At 37.6% G+C, this 16,547-nt stretch overlaps 1 long non-coding RNA gene across 1 annotated transcript in view; it reads right to left on the bottom strand.

Annotated features, from left to right (window-relative positions):
- Window positions 1-652: 652 nt before the first annotated feature.
- Window positions 653-16,547, bottom strand: part of LOC128081594 (uncharacterized) — a 54,242-nt gene continuing 38,347 nt past the window's right edge. Inside the window, exon 3 of the long non-coding RNA XR_008207283.1 lies at window positions 653-718. This is a non-coding gene — a long non-coding RNA (uncharacterized LOC128081594). The remainder of the gene's footprint in view (window positions 719-16,547) is intronic.

Raw genomic sequence — 16,547 nt, 5'->3', positions numbered from 1 at the left:
AGACATAAAAGCCTCTTTTTGTTCCTCAGGTACTATATGAAGAAAGGCAGAAAATGGTGAAATAATCGTAACATTACCTATTTAACATGTCCTTATTTTTACATACTAAAAAATCAAATAGCAGCATCTTGCCTAGTGCTAATCACCCCTCCTCTGAAAGAAGACTATCCTCTATCCCTAACCATGTAACTTTATCACAGCATTGCTTTAACAAACATGGAAAGGAACTAAATCTTCCCTGTAGCAGTAAAACAGAAGGTCTAGCTGCCAATACTTCATGTGCTTTACGCTTCTGTTAGCAGTACCCTCTGATGTCTGGGGGTGCATTACAAGAAAACATGAAGCTTATAACCATACCACCAAACAGATCTCTACACTCCTGCAATGAAACTCAAATATGCATATATCAGCCATTCCCGACAGTGACCAAAACAAACTTACTTAATTCCTCAATAGAGAACTAGCGTTACATGTTACAGAAATCTCTCCAGATTTTGTTGTACTGAAATTATGAGCAGATTAATTATAAATATAAGAACTCACACTATTCAGCTTTTAAAATCTAAATACCAGGCTTCTAGTAGAAGACAACAGGTTTACGTTAGAAAAGAAATAAAAATCAGGCAGAAGAAGTAAGACAACTGGTTTCTTACCTTTTCTCTGAAGCAAAAGGAAAGTCTTGTACACTCTTGAAGATGTTAGTTCAGAACTGCTTCTTCTGGAAAAGAAGAAAGAGGCAATTTTACAAATTAGGTAGACCAAGTTTAATTATCTTTTATATCTCAAGAACTGACCATAATAAAGTATTCCCACGGTGAACTTAGGCAATTTTCCTGACTTTCATTTTTATCAGACAAAATATTTTCTTTTGCTGTTCTGTGTTCAAGCAGATGTCCCACTTCTGTCTGGTCATTAAGGAGGTCAGGTTGGAGGTAGCAGTTTCTGTATATATTCTCTGTTCATACCTTCTGTTGGACCTACGTTTTCAAATCTTTGTTATTCAGCTCCTCCTACTTATTTTGACCATATTATAGTGGTGCTGTTTCTTTGTGAAGAGTTGAGATCAAAAAACATTTGGGTAACATTCCTGCACTGTCACTCATAGCTGCATATGTATGAACATACATTTGCACAAAAAACTGGGAAGGCCCGATAATCAAACTGAAAAACATGAAAGCAATTAGAACAGTAAACTCATCAAGAGAATCTATCACCTCAGTGATAAATAACAAACCACGGGCACCTGTGCACAGCTCACCTGACACTGAGGAGGGCTGCAGCTCTCCTTCCTCTCCTGCTTTCTCCCACAGAGTCACAGCAGCTGCAACACCCATCTTTAGTATCTCAACTACTTTTATAACAAATCATTAGGTACACTCACAGGTCTACTGCCCATTATTTTACAGATAAAATTAGTATTTTCCACAACTTTCTGTACTGGAGCTGCTGAGGGACACGGCAATTCCCACCACAAGCACTGCCACCACCTCCTCTCAGCTGGCAGCTGCCTCTCACTGCCCAGGAAAAGGCCGGCCCAGCACAACCTTCTGATAACAAACACCTTGCAAGTCACACTGAGCATCACAGAATCATGGACAGAGTTGAAAGGGATCCTCAAAGCCTGACCCTGAGCGTCTGCAGGGACGAGGCACCGACCACTTCTCTGGGCAACCTGTGCCAGAGCCTCACCACCCTTATTATAAAAAACATTTCCCTTTTATCCAATCTAAATCTCCCCTCTTTTAGTTTGAAACCACTGAAACCATTTCATCTTGTTCTATCACAAAAGACCCTGCTAAAGAGTCTGTCCCCTTCTTTTTTACAGCCCTCCTTTCTGGTCTCCTGGAGCCTTCTCTTCTCCAGGCTAAGCAGCCCCAGCCCCTGCAGCTTGTCCTTGCAGGGGAGGTGTTCCATGTCCACGTATGTGGAGGCTGAGGAATGGAAGGAGTAAATATTTGATTGGCATCTGATTATTTAATTTGGTTAAGATCACCGGTGTCTTTTTTTTTTTTTTTTTTTTTTTTCTGTTTTCTGTATTCTAGTTGTTGGGTGGGTCTGGCATCTCTGTAACATGAGAAACTGCAACAGTAGCATAGCTCTGCACAAGTCTCAACACTGGGCCCCAGCATAAAACATTCTCTCCAAAACGGTGCTGCTTCAAAAATCTGGGAACATATTAGCAGTTTGAAATATAACTTAAGCAGCAGTGAAAAAGCTGCCTCAGTGGCCCAGACATTATATTTCTTGGCTGTAATCAATGCTTTATAGAACCCAAATGTTTATTGCTATTCTGATGGGGGAAAAAAAAAATCTATGTCTTTTCCATTCAACACTGAAAGGAGCCTTAGGATATCACTCACTATAATATTAACGTATAATATTAATACATGAGGATTAATTGACTTGATGTTGCAATTAAATTGGGGACAGTGTTTCATCAATCTGTGAAAAGCAAATTGCTTAAAACGATAACAAACAACATCTCCAAGACATCACAACCAACCCCATTGCTACGAAAGTTCATCTGATACCTCTTGGATACATGGTAAGGGGTGAACCTAAAACATCTGCTGCAGGATAGGCTTCAGAGAAATCTAATTAACACCATGTCCAGGATTGATGAAAGCAGATGTATCCTGATGTATCCTGGATAAAGTCACTGATGGGTGATCATTTCGTTATGCCAACACATTTTTAACTTAGAAAAAAATAGGTTTGGAAAAATCTTTGAAAAAATCATGGAAGTTTTCAATGACAAATTACATCCCCAAACCCCACACATAAATTATGATGCAAGAGGAAAAAAGGAGATGCAAGAAAGGTTCTCATTCTGTTTTAAACTGGATCTTGCTACTTTGAAGGTCAATGCAGTTAAAAATGGCTGGAGACATCCTAGAGAGCAGTAGTGCACTGAGCTGGAATGAACAGAACTGACTGATCAAAACGCTAATCAAAGCCTCAAAATACTAAGAGCAGATACCAGTGTCTTCTTTTCTTGCATTCATTGGTATGAATTTCAAGCTGAAAACTAAATGGAAATCTGCATGGTTTCATTGCTGAAGATGACCAAGAAAAAAAATCTCTGCAATCTACAACAAATTGTTCTGTCATCTAAACAAAAGGGAAGATAGCACCATTTTTTAAAATACTGCCCTTTTGGAGTTTTGCAATCCTCTTAAATAAAAACTAGCTCAATCTCATTTTTGGGTGCAGGAGATTCATCTTTTACTGCTGTATTTATAGCGTGCTTTTTAAGGTGATTTTCTCTTTACTCATTGGCCATTGCACAAACTTATTTCACAGCCACCCACTAATGGACTGAAACCACAGAGAGAGAGAGAAGTGAAAAATCTCAAGTTCATCATATTTAGAATCATTTCTTGATACCTATGTTGCTTCACTTCCCAAGTACCTTTAGCAGTTGCAGTCACAGAATGACTCTAAAAAGATACAACAGCAGCAAGGTTTTGCCCGGAGTTTTCTCTGTGATACGTGTCCAAAAGATTAATGTTTTGATTAAAAGAATCTTGATTGAATTTTCTGATAGAAAGTTGTTCATAAGCACATGCCCCTTATTCTTTGATCCCAGGTTGACCTTCTCACTTACAGAGAGACTTCATATAAAGGAGGAAGCAAATGGTGATACTAAACACAGACAGCGCAAAGAACTCACGGTTAAGAGGTAGGTGGCAACACAAAAGAAGCTGGCACGTTCAGGCTTCATGTTCATTTCAGCTCCAGCTTGCGCAACAGTTCTCCTCCTTGATCAGTTCACAGGTTCCCACAAATAACAAATGATTTCATTGTATTGCCCACTAAATATTTTACTTCTGACAGGTCATGTTTCAGAAACGAAAACAGATGTGACGCAGATCGCAAGTAACATGCTCATTCATTTTGACTTACAATTAAAAAATTGTCAGCACAAAGGTATTAAACGCGTCCAAGGAGACAGATTTTTTCAGGTCCCCCCACCCCTTCTCAGTAGAGGCAGGCACCAGAGCAATCTTTTGATCACATATTAATGGAGCACTAGTGTCTAGTGGGTAGAGAGGAAGCTGGCAATGAGGCTTCCTGAATTTTACTTTTAAGCTCAGCCATTGATCTCTGTGTTGCTTTTGGCAAGTCGCTTTTTGTGTTAGAGTTGATCTAAGCATAAAATATTGTAAATAATGTAGGTGTGCTGAAATATATTTAAACTCTGTAAATTATTTTTCAGTATTTAAGCAAAACAGATGCCCAAGTATTATTGTGATGGTAGAGATATAAAATCCCGCCTGGACTCAAAACCACAATACTGTGTTTATTTATGTTTCAAGGGTCAGTCTCAAAACAAGTAATTTCAATTATAATTTGCATACTACTTGCATCTCCCGGATTTTTTTTTTTAATTAAAATGCTTCCCTTGGTTACTGACAAAGTGACAGATTCTGTTAAATGCTAATAGTAAGGGCAGCTGACTTTTTTTTCTTTTTCTTTTAGTTTCATGATTGATTCTCTATTAACTCCAGTCTCAAATAGTCCTTTCACGTTATGATTTTGCATTCACTTTGAACAGACATAAATGAGAATATGTGGTTTAAGGTAGTGGAGAAGTAAGCTTTTGATGCAGAAATGTGAAGAGTTCTGCAACTGTTATTTAGCTTCATTTTAGTACCCTGAGTTGGGGAGCTAGGAGATCTCCAGTATTCCATAATTGCTACAAATACACAGGCAGAAAGCTATTTTCATCTGGAAAATCCTGTTCTGATTATATGGAATAGTAGTAAAAGGAAAAGAAGTCCGGCTATATGTGGGTGAGGTTTAAGCTACACATAAGAAGGAGCTCCATGCTCAAGCCATGCTAAGAAAGAAGCGTTCCGACTACTTTATGAAACACAGGCATCACTAAAGGGGAAGGAAACAAAGTATTGGTAAAATACATAACGGTAAACTAAGGAAGGCAGTATGTTGAAGAGCTGCTAAGTGAAGAAACTTGGGTTTGGCTTCAGAAAAGAAGGTATTAAAGAAAGGATGCATAATGACATGGGCTGCAGAGAATAAAGAAAATGTAAGGACAAACATGGCTAGAATAAAGTGACAGATTCCAAACAGGCAACAGCTGCATTTTTAAGCAAGAAGCAAATGCACAGAAAGAGAGCTGATAAAGTTGTATGAAATAAGCCAAGAAATGTAAAACCAAATCAACTAATGAATTCCTTCTGAAATCTTCTCTTTGAGTTTTCTGACTGACTTATGGTGTTATTTATTCTCTATATCACTAGAACCCATATCCCTTCTGCAACATTTGGAAGGAGTCTCCCAACATTGTCTTTTTTCTGTCCCAAATTCTCAAATTTTACATTCACAAATGCAATTCAGGCACCATCTATGATGTCTTCCTTGTTCTTTTCTATACTCCAGAACTACCTTTGCTCACAGAGAGTGAGCTGCACCTGTGATCTCTCCTTGCAAACCTATAAGAATCTACTCCCATGGAACTACCTACCTAATTAGAAGAGAGATCTTAAACACCCTTTTTCCTGTCATCTTCCCTCATTTCTCTCATAAAGCAATCCATGAAGTTATCTATAATCTCACTATTTCTGTCCTGTCCATTCCTTTGGGCCCTGGACACGCTTTCTGAGCCCAATTTCTCTCTAGGCTTTCGTATGCAGAGTATGCCAAACCCTTACAGAACGTGCCTAGATGACAAGCAGAATATGTCATTATGTAACCTTTCCTACTAAATTCTGACAACAACATTCTCCTAACTGACAGTCTTTCCTACACGCTGTTTCTCTAGGCACTTTCTCTCTTCTGTTGCTTCAAATGAGCTGCTTATTTTCCTGTTCAAAGCTTTTCTTATTTTCACGTTCAAAGCCCTTCTTACCCTGTGTCTATGCTGTTTGGCTCTTGCTGGGTATTAAGGATGCCACTGCCTGCCTGCCTTAGGTTAGCCCATGACCTCAGCATCTTTCCTCATCTCGTTACTTTTTAAACAAGCACTTTTTCCCCTGCTGCTCTCACACTGGGAAGAGGTCCCATATACATCCACAAATTATTCCATTACACATTTCCAAACACCTTTCTAAACCACACTAACGCTCAGAAAAGTCTTAAAGTATACAGCACTGTGGTTTTATGAGGCTGTAGACAACTAATACTGTTTCGTGCATTTCTGTACAACTAAATCTATTGTATCCTGTCACATACAAGATGTCTGCAGAATTTCTTTTCAATCTGTGTTCATCCTGTGCCTGGCATACATACATGAATTTGCAGATGATACTGCATGGCTACAGATCCTCTGTGCCTCGTTGTTAAAAATACAGTATGTGCTTTACTAAATCCTGCTGGTATAAAGCCCTGTAATATGTAGAATGAAGTCTTCGTGAATGAAGCCAAGATTTAAATCTTGGACTTCATTATCTGGACTTTTACAACAACTCTCTTTTTGTCAGATTGTGGAAGTATTGAAAAGAGAAAAAACAAAACAAAACAAAAAAACCCTATATGTGAGTTTATGGGGTGGTACTAAAGAGCTATAACACAAAACAGATACTGATTCATAGACTGACCTGCTGAAATTATCCACGTGTGACTGCACTAAAAAGCATTACTAAAAGAGAAGAGAATTTTCTTCCTGTTTTTGTCTCTTACATGTTTACAAACCTTTCTCTTCATAAAACTGGAGAGGGGAAGCAACCTGTGTTTTAAACTTTCTGTTCCAATTTGGAAAATTATTTTTGTTTGTTTGTTTCTTGAACTTATCAACAGTATGTAGTGTTTTCCACTGTTTAAAATGAAAATTTAGTGTAAATCAAGCTACTAAAGCTTGTAGTGCTTCAGAAGCACTCAGCAGAACGGAGATTCACTCATTTAACAGATTTTGACAGGTTTGATTCCTCAAAGCCATATTTTAAAATAAGCGATGTCTGCAAAACCTGCGTTCTAAATGAAATCATTATTCTGCAGACTGAACCTAATACTGAGGTAATGTACAGTCTGACCTTTCCAAATAAATCTCTCTTAATAAACGTTCCTCTCCTGTCTCTAGAACAACAGAAGCCTGTAAGGCAGCAACAAACTAGGAACGAGGGCAAGATGCAACAGTGAAGCAAGAAGCAATGTGATTTAAAGGTGAAAGGATCTGGACATGACCCTACTGGGCAAAGAGAGTCAGAGAGGCTACATTTTTCATGAGTGCCTACGGCATCTTGTTTGCAGAGACTGAACCTCTGGTGAACACCTCGATGTAGTTCCCTCGAATTTTATCAGCCTGATTTTTGTGTCAGAGAGATGAAAGTTACACCGATTCCTGTACATCAGTTTACATCAGGGAATTATCATCAGTACATACACTAGCCATTCAGAATACCACTAGAGGTGCTATTATTTTTACCAGCATCAGTAAGTTTAATTCCCAAGTATAAAACGTTCCCTTTAAAAAGTTCAGTATAAATATAAAATGAAATAATCCCTCACAGACCCATCTTCAGTAGGTTGATGCTTCACTTTTCCCAGTAAATCAGGGATAACGGATTGCAACAGAGGTGAGACCGAAATGATGCTAATAACCAAACTGAAATGAATATTTGAGAAGAAATTTCCAATAAGAGGATTAAACAAAGGAGACATAGCAGGGGAGCCATCCAGAGTCCACCGGGCAGCCCTAAGAATCCACTTAGGATACTTTGGTGGAGTTCTTGGACAAATTGGGCCACTTACTGAGTCCAGCAAAAGTTCCTTTCACATGTAATAGGCTGTAATGGTTCCTCCTTTGTTAGCCTGAGTATTTCAGACAAAGCAACTCCAGTCAGACACTGGCTATGATTGGACACCTGTAGAGGTAATAGCATTCAATGACACATCTTCTGAGTGACAGGCCAAGCACAAAAGGACTTTTCAATTGCATGTAGGATGAGGTTAAGATACACACACAGAATTACACACAGCAGAAATGCTGACAGAGAAGCGCAGCAGAAAAGCAACTTGCTCATGGGACTTAGAACTATGCAGTTTTTTTGAGATTTCAGAGCAAGACAGCCTATTCAGTGCCACACTGATGTCCTTTCTAGTAGGACTCCGCTATACTGGGGACCAGCAGGGCTCCATACTGTTTGGTAAGTTTATACTCAAGAATTTATTCAGTGAGCTCATACTTAATAATAATAATAATAAAAAGGATGGATTTCCTTTTTCTCATTCAAACATTGAAAAAAATCTTTAACAGTTTGGAACCACAAACACTGCAGTGTCTTCTAATGTCCTTCTAAGGAAAACATACATCAAAATCCCTTTGGACGGTAGAGGACACTGAGAGACCTGTGTTGAGGTAATACTCCAGTTATGCATTTCTAGGTAATGAGGTTTATCTCTCAGGATCAATTTTCCATTAATAGCATTCAGTGTTCCATCTAACTTTAAAATTAATTTGACCTGTGAACCCAGGGTGTTCTGAAGCTGCTTTTTAAACTACTGGAATGTAATGTCAACATAACATGCAAAAATTATAGCAGCACGACTTTAATGACCAAAATGATGATTACTGAAGAATTTCAAGGCAGTTTAACGGCAAGTAGGCAGTGTAAATTTGAAAGATACAGGAAGAAGAAAAAATTGGTTTTTTTCCCTCTCAGCTGTAGAGTCAGTAAGATAAGCAATCTAAAGCTGCATTTATCAGGATTGTCTGAGGGAAGAAAAGTGTTGTGTTATTGATCTTCAAGAAGTTTATTTTTTCCACTCTGTAATGTTAAAGGAATCAATCTGTTAACTGAAGAACAAATTATGGTATTGATAATCAAAACAATGGCTTTGCTTTTGTAGGACAATGAGTAGGTTGTACTGGTAGTGCAATAACATAACTGCCAGGTCTGATTGTGTCTTTGACATGCCAACCGGAAGGTTATGATTACCAGAATTAATTCTTTGCAGTAAAAGAGACATCTCCAAAATGGTCAGTGGGACAAGCAAATCATCAGGAGACTATTAATCTCTCATGGTTGCGTGCAGCACAGGTAAATTTTAATATACACAGACCAAAAGGCTGAGAATATAATCAAGTGGATGCAGACTAAATAACTGTAGTCAATACCATCTTGAAGTACATTTCTATCACTTTATCTGTGTGTGTGTGTGTGTGTGTGTGCGCGTGTATGTGTGTGTGAATAGATATCCATATGTATATTTATATATGCAGTCTTAGTCACTCTGATTAATTTTGGGGGGTTGTTTTCTTTTGTCTCTGTTCTTGTTGTTTTTGTTCGTTTGGTTAGATATTTTTTTTTTTGCCTCGGCCATGCGCCAGAAGGAGTTCCTCCATTTTCAGTGAATCAGTAATTTTATCCCACTATAGCCCTAAAGAATCATCATATCCTGAAGGGCAGCCAATGTCATAAGGTTCAGCAGAAACCCAACTTCTAACAGTATTGTAGTTTAGAGTATTAAACTACACCTCACATAATTCCTTCAGAATTTCAGAGATCCCATTTTATTATGTGCAGAACTATAAAAATAACATTTGCTCAAGTTAGAAGAAATATATATTATTTTTTTTTACAGCAGAGTAGGCAAAGATTACAATTCAGATAACATTTAATTAGTTATTAAGATGATTATTAAGAATATATCAGGATAATCTGACAAAAGTCAGTAGTAAACCATTAAATATGAAGCACAGAAAATATAAAAGACAACCTATTTAAAAGGAATTTTACAATGTCTCATCATGATAGGAGGTCCTATTAAAAGTCCTCAACAGACCACAGTAATTTAGCAGCTCTTTTTGCATTTCTACGGCACAGCAGACCTCCACTGAACTGTAAGTGGATGTAGCTAACAGCACTTCCCCCTTTTTCTGGCTGGTTAATCAAGTTTTGCTTTGAAAACATGTGAAATGACTCAGTTTTTATGAGCTTTTGGATAGCCAAGTCCTATCTTCATCCACTCAGAAGAAATAGATAATGGTTGTTAAGCTTTTTACATAAAATTCATAAGTCACTGACTCAGGCTCTTCAATAACATAATTTTATCGTAGCTGATTATCTTAGTGGATTCCAACTGTTGCAAGGCAGTAAAACTAGGCACTATAAATATGTTCTCCTTCAACATTCAATATGACTGAAGTATTACTTTGGTAATACGACTTGGAAATAATTCACTTCAAGCAAAACTTTGCTTCACAAACAATCAATTGAAAGAAAATCACAAAACTGAAAACATAAGAAAATGCTTTAACGAAACCCTGTCTTACGTGGGATTTATTTATTACAGCTCCTGAAGATAATCAGTATTCAGGAATACTGAGCCATAGCAGCTGATGGATTTGGATCACTACTTACAAGAACCTAAAATAACCTGTCATCAAACCTATGTATTTACTTAAATAGACAGAATTATTCTGTCTAGTGCTCAAAATGCAAGTCCACCTCAGATCTTTTTAAAACTAATCACTGCAGTGATCGATTCATATTTTTCTGAGGTATCTGTTCGCTTAATTCTGTTGTGTTCTTAAAGAAGATGGCTTACCAAAGTAAAGATGCTTCAACAGTTCTTTGCCTTCAGTGTCTCTCACCAGCATAGCCAAAGGGAAATTCAGAGATTTTATAAAACTAAATATGCAGTCAGTAACTACCTTTGTTATGAAAAGCCCTTCCTAATAATTTCCAGGGTAAAAAACTGTTGCTGGAGAAACTTAAATGCATGCTTAAACAAACAGGCTTGACTTAGAATTCGTTAAAATGAGAAATACTTTCTACACAGAAAAAGCACATTGCTCATGGATGCTATATTAAGTGGGCCAAGCTTCCAAAAACGTCATTCAAATCTAAACTTATTACTAAACAAAATAAATAGTGCAGAGTTCTGATCCCCTCTGTTTTAGACACTGTCCCTTCATTATGTAGGCTCTTTCTGAGGCGTGATTTAGTGGATGTACTGAATTTTGAATTCACTTCTTACTTTTCTTTTCTGTGACAAATAGTAAAACAGCATCATGAATACAGACAGCAAGAAGCCCAACATTATAATTCTACATGTGCCAAGAACAGCTGAAGTGGTTAAACAGACCATCATCAGCTATTTACCAGGCAATGCCTTATCTCAGAACACTGACTGTACTTGAGGAGAAAGTAGCAGTATGACTCACTGTTCCAAGGCCTGTCTTTGTCTCTTATTCTCAGGAAAACCAGCTAAAAAATATAGATGATATCCATATTTTTACATTGCTTAGTGCAATAGGGCTAGGGCCTCAGAGAAGCCTTGCAGTATAAATAACACAGAGTAAATAACAATGACATGTACTTTTTAACTGCAGAAACCCATCAACTATGCTAAAACATACATCACACACACCGCTATCATCTCTCACTGTTCATTAAAAGGGAATGAATCCTGAGGGAGACATCATTGAATACAGATACGTTTCCAACACACCAAATCATATCCTGAGCCTGCAGTAAAGCTAATAAAGCCATATTAAATACGTTCCAAAAGTTCCCTTGGCTTAGTCCATACCACTTGAGCAATTTATAATTTAAAGGAGAATATGAGATTAGAGAGAGATGGAAATAGCACGCTTCAGAATCTGAAACAGCAGTTTAACTGTTCTGTTATATGCGTAGGATATACTGGTTTACAGTAAATATTACTGAAATTTACTTCCAGAGAACTCAGAAGTCTTCTACACTTTCAAATCCACAAATTGTGTGCACAATAATGTTGGATTCTCAAATAAATGACAAAAACATACTATTTATAAAATTAGTCCTGTCAAACCCACTACATTTTAAAGACGTGTCACAGTCATGTGTACATACACATTTCATCCACACTAAGAATCACAGAATCACCAAGGTTGAAAAGACCTTCAAGATCATCCAGTCCAACCATCCATCCCTCCCCAATAGTACTCACTAAACCATGTCCCTCAACACAAAATCCAAACATTCCTTGAACACCTCCAGGGTCGGTGAATCAATAGCATCCTTACTCTCTGTGCTGATGGGGCTTTTAAGTAGCAATGCCTGAGATGCACACTCTTTGTCAAAGCTCTGAACTTCCAATTGTGCACAATAATGTTTTATTATTTTAATCAAAGAGCTCACTGTATGATCATTCCTGAGGCTTTTACCATAAATATTGATTCTTTATTCATAAATGCACTGATATTCAGCTTCTGTAGACAATTGAAGAAGAACACAAATTCCTTCCTAGGTTTTCTAACTGATTAAGATAACATTATCTCTTGCTTCTACTCAAAAGCAATAGAACTGATACTGTCCTGATCCTCTATAGGTATACTTCCCCTTCTGAGCCACGTGAGTTCCCCTGTAGGCTGACAAAACAATGTTACCACATACACTAGAAAAATCTACAGATTACCTACGTTTACATAACAGACTGTTTGCTTTGACTTTCTAGAGAAATATAATTTCTCAGTGTTTTCATCTCAGTAAAGATTCTGCGTTAAGAGCTGGTGAGATCAATAAGCCCACCGTGAAATACAAATGACAACTTCGTGTTTAGACTTCTTTTTCTTATATTCTATCGCAAATACAAAATTCATTTAAATTTTCCATGGCTCAACACACTGATCATGCTTTGTCCTGACTAGAAGGAAAGGATTTTAGATGGAGCTGATTAGTAAATCCTAAAGCTTGTTGTTTTAAAAGAAGTATGTCCCTTTGAGAATAACAAGAATGATCCATTTGGGGTAACAAAAGCTTTTCAAACCTTTGCTTGTATTTGTAGACTAAATTGACATGGAAAATTAATCTGAAAATATGCAAAAGCCTTGGTACTCTTTTTATCCACAACAGAATAATTCTAGCATGCTGTACACTGAACTGTACCAGGGAAGACATATGGATTTATTCTTCCAGATTAACGCTTTACAACAGGTTAAGGTGAGTGGTGAAATAAACTTGCACATGTTGTAGCATCTAAATCTGTGGAACATGCTCTTCTAATTCATCTCAGGTATTTAAAAATCTGGGAACTCTTAAAATAAAACTATTATTAATGTTTGAATATGCTAAAAAACAATTTTATTTTTTTTTACCAAAGCCATGTTAATCTAACATGAGCTGAATGTCTTTCAAAACTAAACAATACACTGTTTATAGCTTTTTCCAGAACAACTACAGAACTTCTCAACCATAAGATTTGCTTATTCAAATAAACAGATGGAATGGCTGCTAGCTGTATTTTCCTATCTGAAGATTTCAAAAGCAAATCTTTATTGTAAATTTGAGAGACAGGCTTATCCTGGTCTTAGAATAAGCTGCTTTTCACACATACATTATCACAAAACAATGGAGTGGGGCATTCCTTGGTGCTTTTCATTTGTTGAAGGATGAGATGTAAAAAAAATAACAGTGCTGTAGCAGGCAACTGCATTGTCAGCTAATGGCTGCATGCTGACAGGAAGATGTACTTCACTGAGTACTATGGATGCCATACAGAAGGAACCATAGAAAATGAATTACTCTTTGGGCTTACGATGTTGACGTACACTCCTGGCAAAAAGTTCAGTTTTGCTGTTCTGGGTCAGTACCAATTTCCAGGTAAGAACACAGCACAAACAGAAAGCCTGATTCCTCGCTGCCTGCCGCCAGGTTACTCAGCACCGCCATTGGAAGGAAAACACCACACCTCAGCCTGACAGTACTGAGGGACTGCTGACCTCCTAACGTTCCTCCAAGTAAGTCGCCAATAAAACTGCTGTACAGCCACAGACTCATGAAAAACTATGACTCATCCATTTCACAAGTATCTACTTAACTGAATTCTTGGCTTCCACGTTACATAAGGTCAAGTTCTACCTTCACATATTCCTGAGCCACAAAACAGATCCCCAGATCAGAGGGAAATAATTCCTAATCATGTAGCCATTTCTTTTAGTAGTCTGTATTCTCAGATGCTGTCATGTCAGCAATATAATTTTGCACAGTGCTGCAGTTTTTTGTTTCTTTGAACATAGCTGCCTAAGGGCACAGTCACTAACATCCAGCTAGTGACTCCTCACAATCAGTACAGCTTCTCAAGGCCAGCACAGCACTGGTTTTGAAATGTTACCCTGAGCATTCAGTAAACACAACACATTTGGAGATGTGCATCGGTTTCACCTCTCTTTACCTTGTGGCTGAAATCCTAGCTTTGCTGCAGGCTACAGCAGTTTTGGCACATCCTTCAGAGAAACAGTGTTCCTTTCTAATTTCCACAATTCATTTCCAATAACTTCTTATACTGATTTTTGGCCAGATAACTTACACTGGTAGGACCCTTAATCTGATCAAGAAACATATCTGAACCTCATAATTACAATAATAAGAAAGAGTACTGCCCTGTACTGACTAGCACAGCTCTGTTTCATATCACTGAATGCACTGTACTTCTTCGGTACTTACAGTCACACTTCTGGACAAGGCTGTTGTCACACACTTCATTGGCATTTTAAGAAACATACTAAATCATTGTTTACCATTGCCATACTTTTCTTGTCAGCAGTTTGTGATGCTGATCTGCTCCTTAGCCCTTTTAAAATCCTTTAAAATCTTTTAGTTGAGATGTAGGGAATCACACAATACAATTGTTTCTTGCTTACTTTTTTTTGTGGTTGTTTTTTTTTTGGTTTTTTTTTGTTTTTTTTTTCATATGCCTTGTTTCCTCATCTGCCACATCTTTTACACTACCTGAACACTTTCTGTTTATCGTGGTAACTGTTCTTCACAGAGGTTGCACACAGGCTTAGCCTTTCTATAGGGCATATCTACTTATGTCTGAGATTTAGAGTGAATGATTATGAGAGATTTCGAGCAATTACTTATGCCCCATTGTTTCTTATATACTTCCCATAGTCGCAGCCAAAAGTTTATTCCAATCCATGTAATCCTTGCTGGTTTTGCTTTGATCTTTGTTGTTTTAAATAATATCTAAATGTTTGCGACTACTTTCATGAAAGCTCACAGTGCACACACACTCTATGGATGTTATTATGAGATCTGCAGAGCATAAATGTACATTTACTTGAAATATACTTTTAATGTACATCTTGTGATTGTGAGATGCCCACTCCAAAGTCTCCTGCATGCTATTAAGATGTAAAGAAATGAGCTGTGGCATGTCCTAACATTCTGATGCGAAAAGTCAGAAAGGTAACAAGTCCCAGTGAAACCTGTTTTATCACAGAACAATTCCACTAACGCAAACAGTGGAGAAGTAGCTTCTTTTGTGGTTATGATGCAGCAGGAGTGCTAAGAGTTGCAATGTTTATGGCCTCTGCAGCACCCACATCTGTGCTGATCCCCAGAACGCTCTTCCTAAAACCTCAGCTACTGAGGATACTACCTACAATTCTCATTTTGTTTCTGAAATTACATGGATTCATCTAGAATGGACTGCAGATAACTTAGATTACCTTCATATTTAAACCTATAAACATGCTTTTCCCCGTGTCTGAATACAACACAGTAACATATTCAAAACCATTCACAACTACATTGCTGTATCCTAGAGATTTCTTTTAAGTGAAAACTCCCCTCAGGGCATCTGCTTAGTGCGAAATATACAAGACTTCAATCTATTCTGAACACAAAGTATCATACTTCCGTGTAGCTTTACCCATTAGAAAGTCCAGCTACTACAGCTCTTTGAAATTATATTGCACTAACAAATCTGTAATTAAAAATAAATTTTAAAATTATACTACAAATCATTGCTGAGCTCCATCTGCTTTGATTTCTTTGGTTTTTGGTTTGGTGGTTTTTTTTGTTTGTGGGTTGTTTTTTATTTACAAAAAAAAAAAAAAAATGAACTATTTGATGTTTACAAGCTTCAAAATATATGAAATGCTGTGTAGTTTTACACTGACACTTGTACATTATGATTGCATTTGTCAATGGCATTTAGAGCAGTTGGCTTTTTGAAATAAAGCATGTATTCAGTGGAGTATCATTAAGAGCAATTGAATTGCCCTTCATCTGTTTCTAAAGCTCTAAGGACTAAAAAGCACTGTCTGGAAGCTTCATGGGCATTAGCTGCCTTTTTGTTTTGTTCTGCTTAGGCAGCCTTGTCTGTTTTCATACATTAGACGAAAGGATTTCCAGCGATAACCTTCTTCTGATGAAATGCATCTATAACTACTGCTCTTTGTTTCTTAGTAAGCGATGAAAAAATCCTTTATGGGTGTAAGCTTACTTAAATCAATAGCAACTTCTCCATGCACAACAGTGCTTTGGTGTGTGTTCATCAAAATGTCTGCTCAATAGCTGCACTGTCAGTGGCAACATTCACCTGTCCAAGTTAAGTACTCTGCTCGATGCTGTAGCGAATAGGGACCTAGTTCTTTATGACTCTAAATATGCCAAATATTCAGGTTTTCAGGCTTATTGCTGTCAGGGGCAGGGCCTGGTTTATTTGCGATGGCAGCAGCACTACACTCAAAGTGAGGACAGCTGGCAGTCTCTAATAACCGAGCAGTCTGTTGCTCATATCACAGCAAGTGCCACCTTACCATCCATCCAGGAAGTGGCTGGTTCTTGCTTCCCAGGAAACTTTTCTGAGCT

Source organism: Tympanuchus pallidicinctus, unplaced genomic scaffold, assembly GCF_026119805.1.
Source record: "Tympanuchus pallidicinctus isolate F22 unplaced genomic scaffold, pur_lepc_1.0 scaffold21, whole genome shotgun sequence".
Lineage (NCBI taxonomy): Eukaryota > Metazoa > Chordata > Aves > Galliformes > Phasianidae > Tympanuchus > Tympanuchus pallidicinctus.
This window is presented reverse-complemented; position numbering and strand designations above follow the sequence as displayed.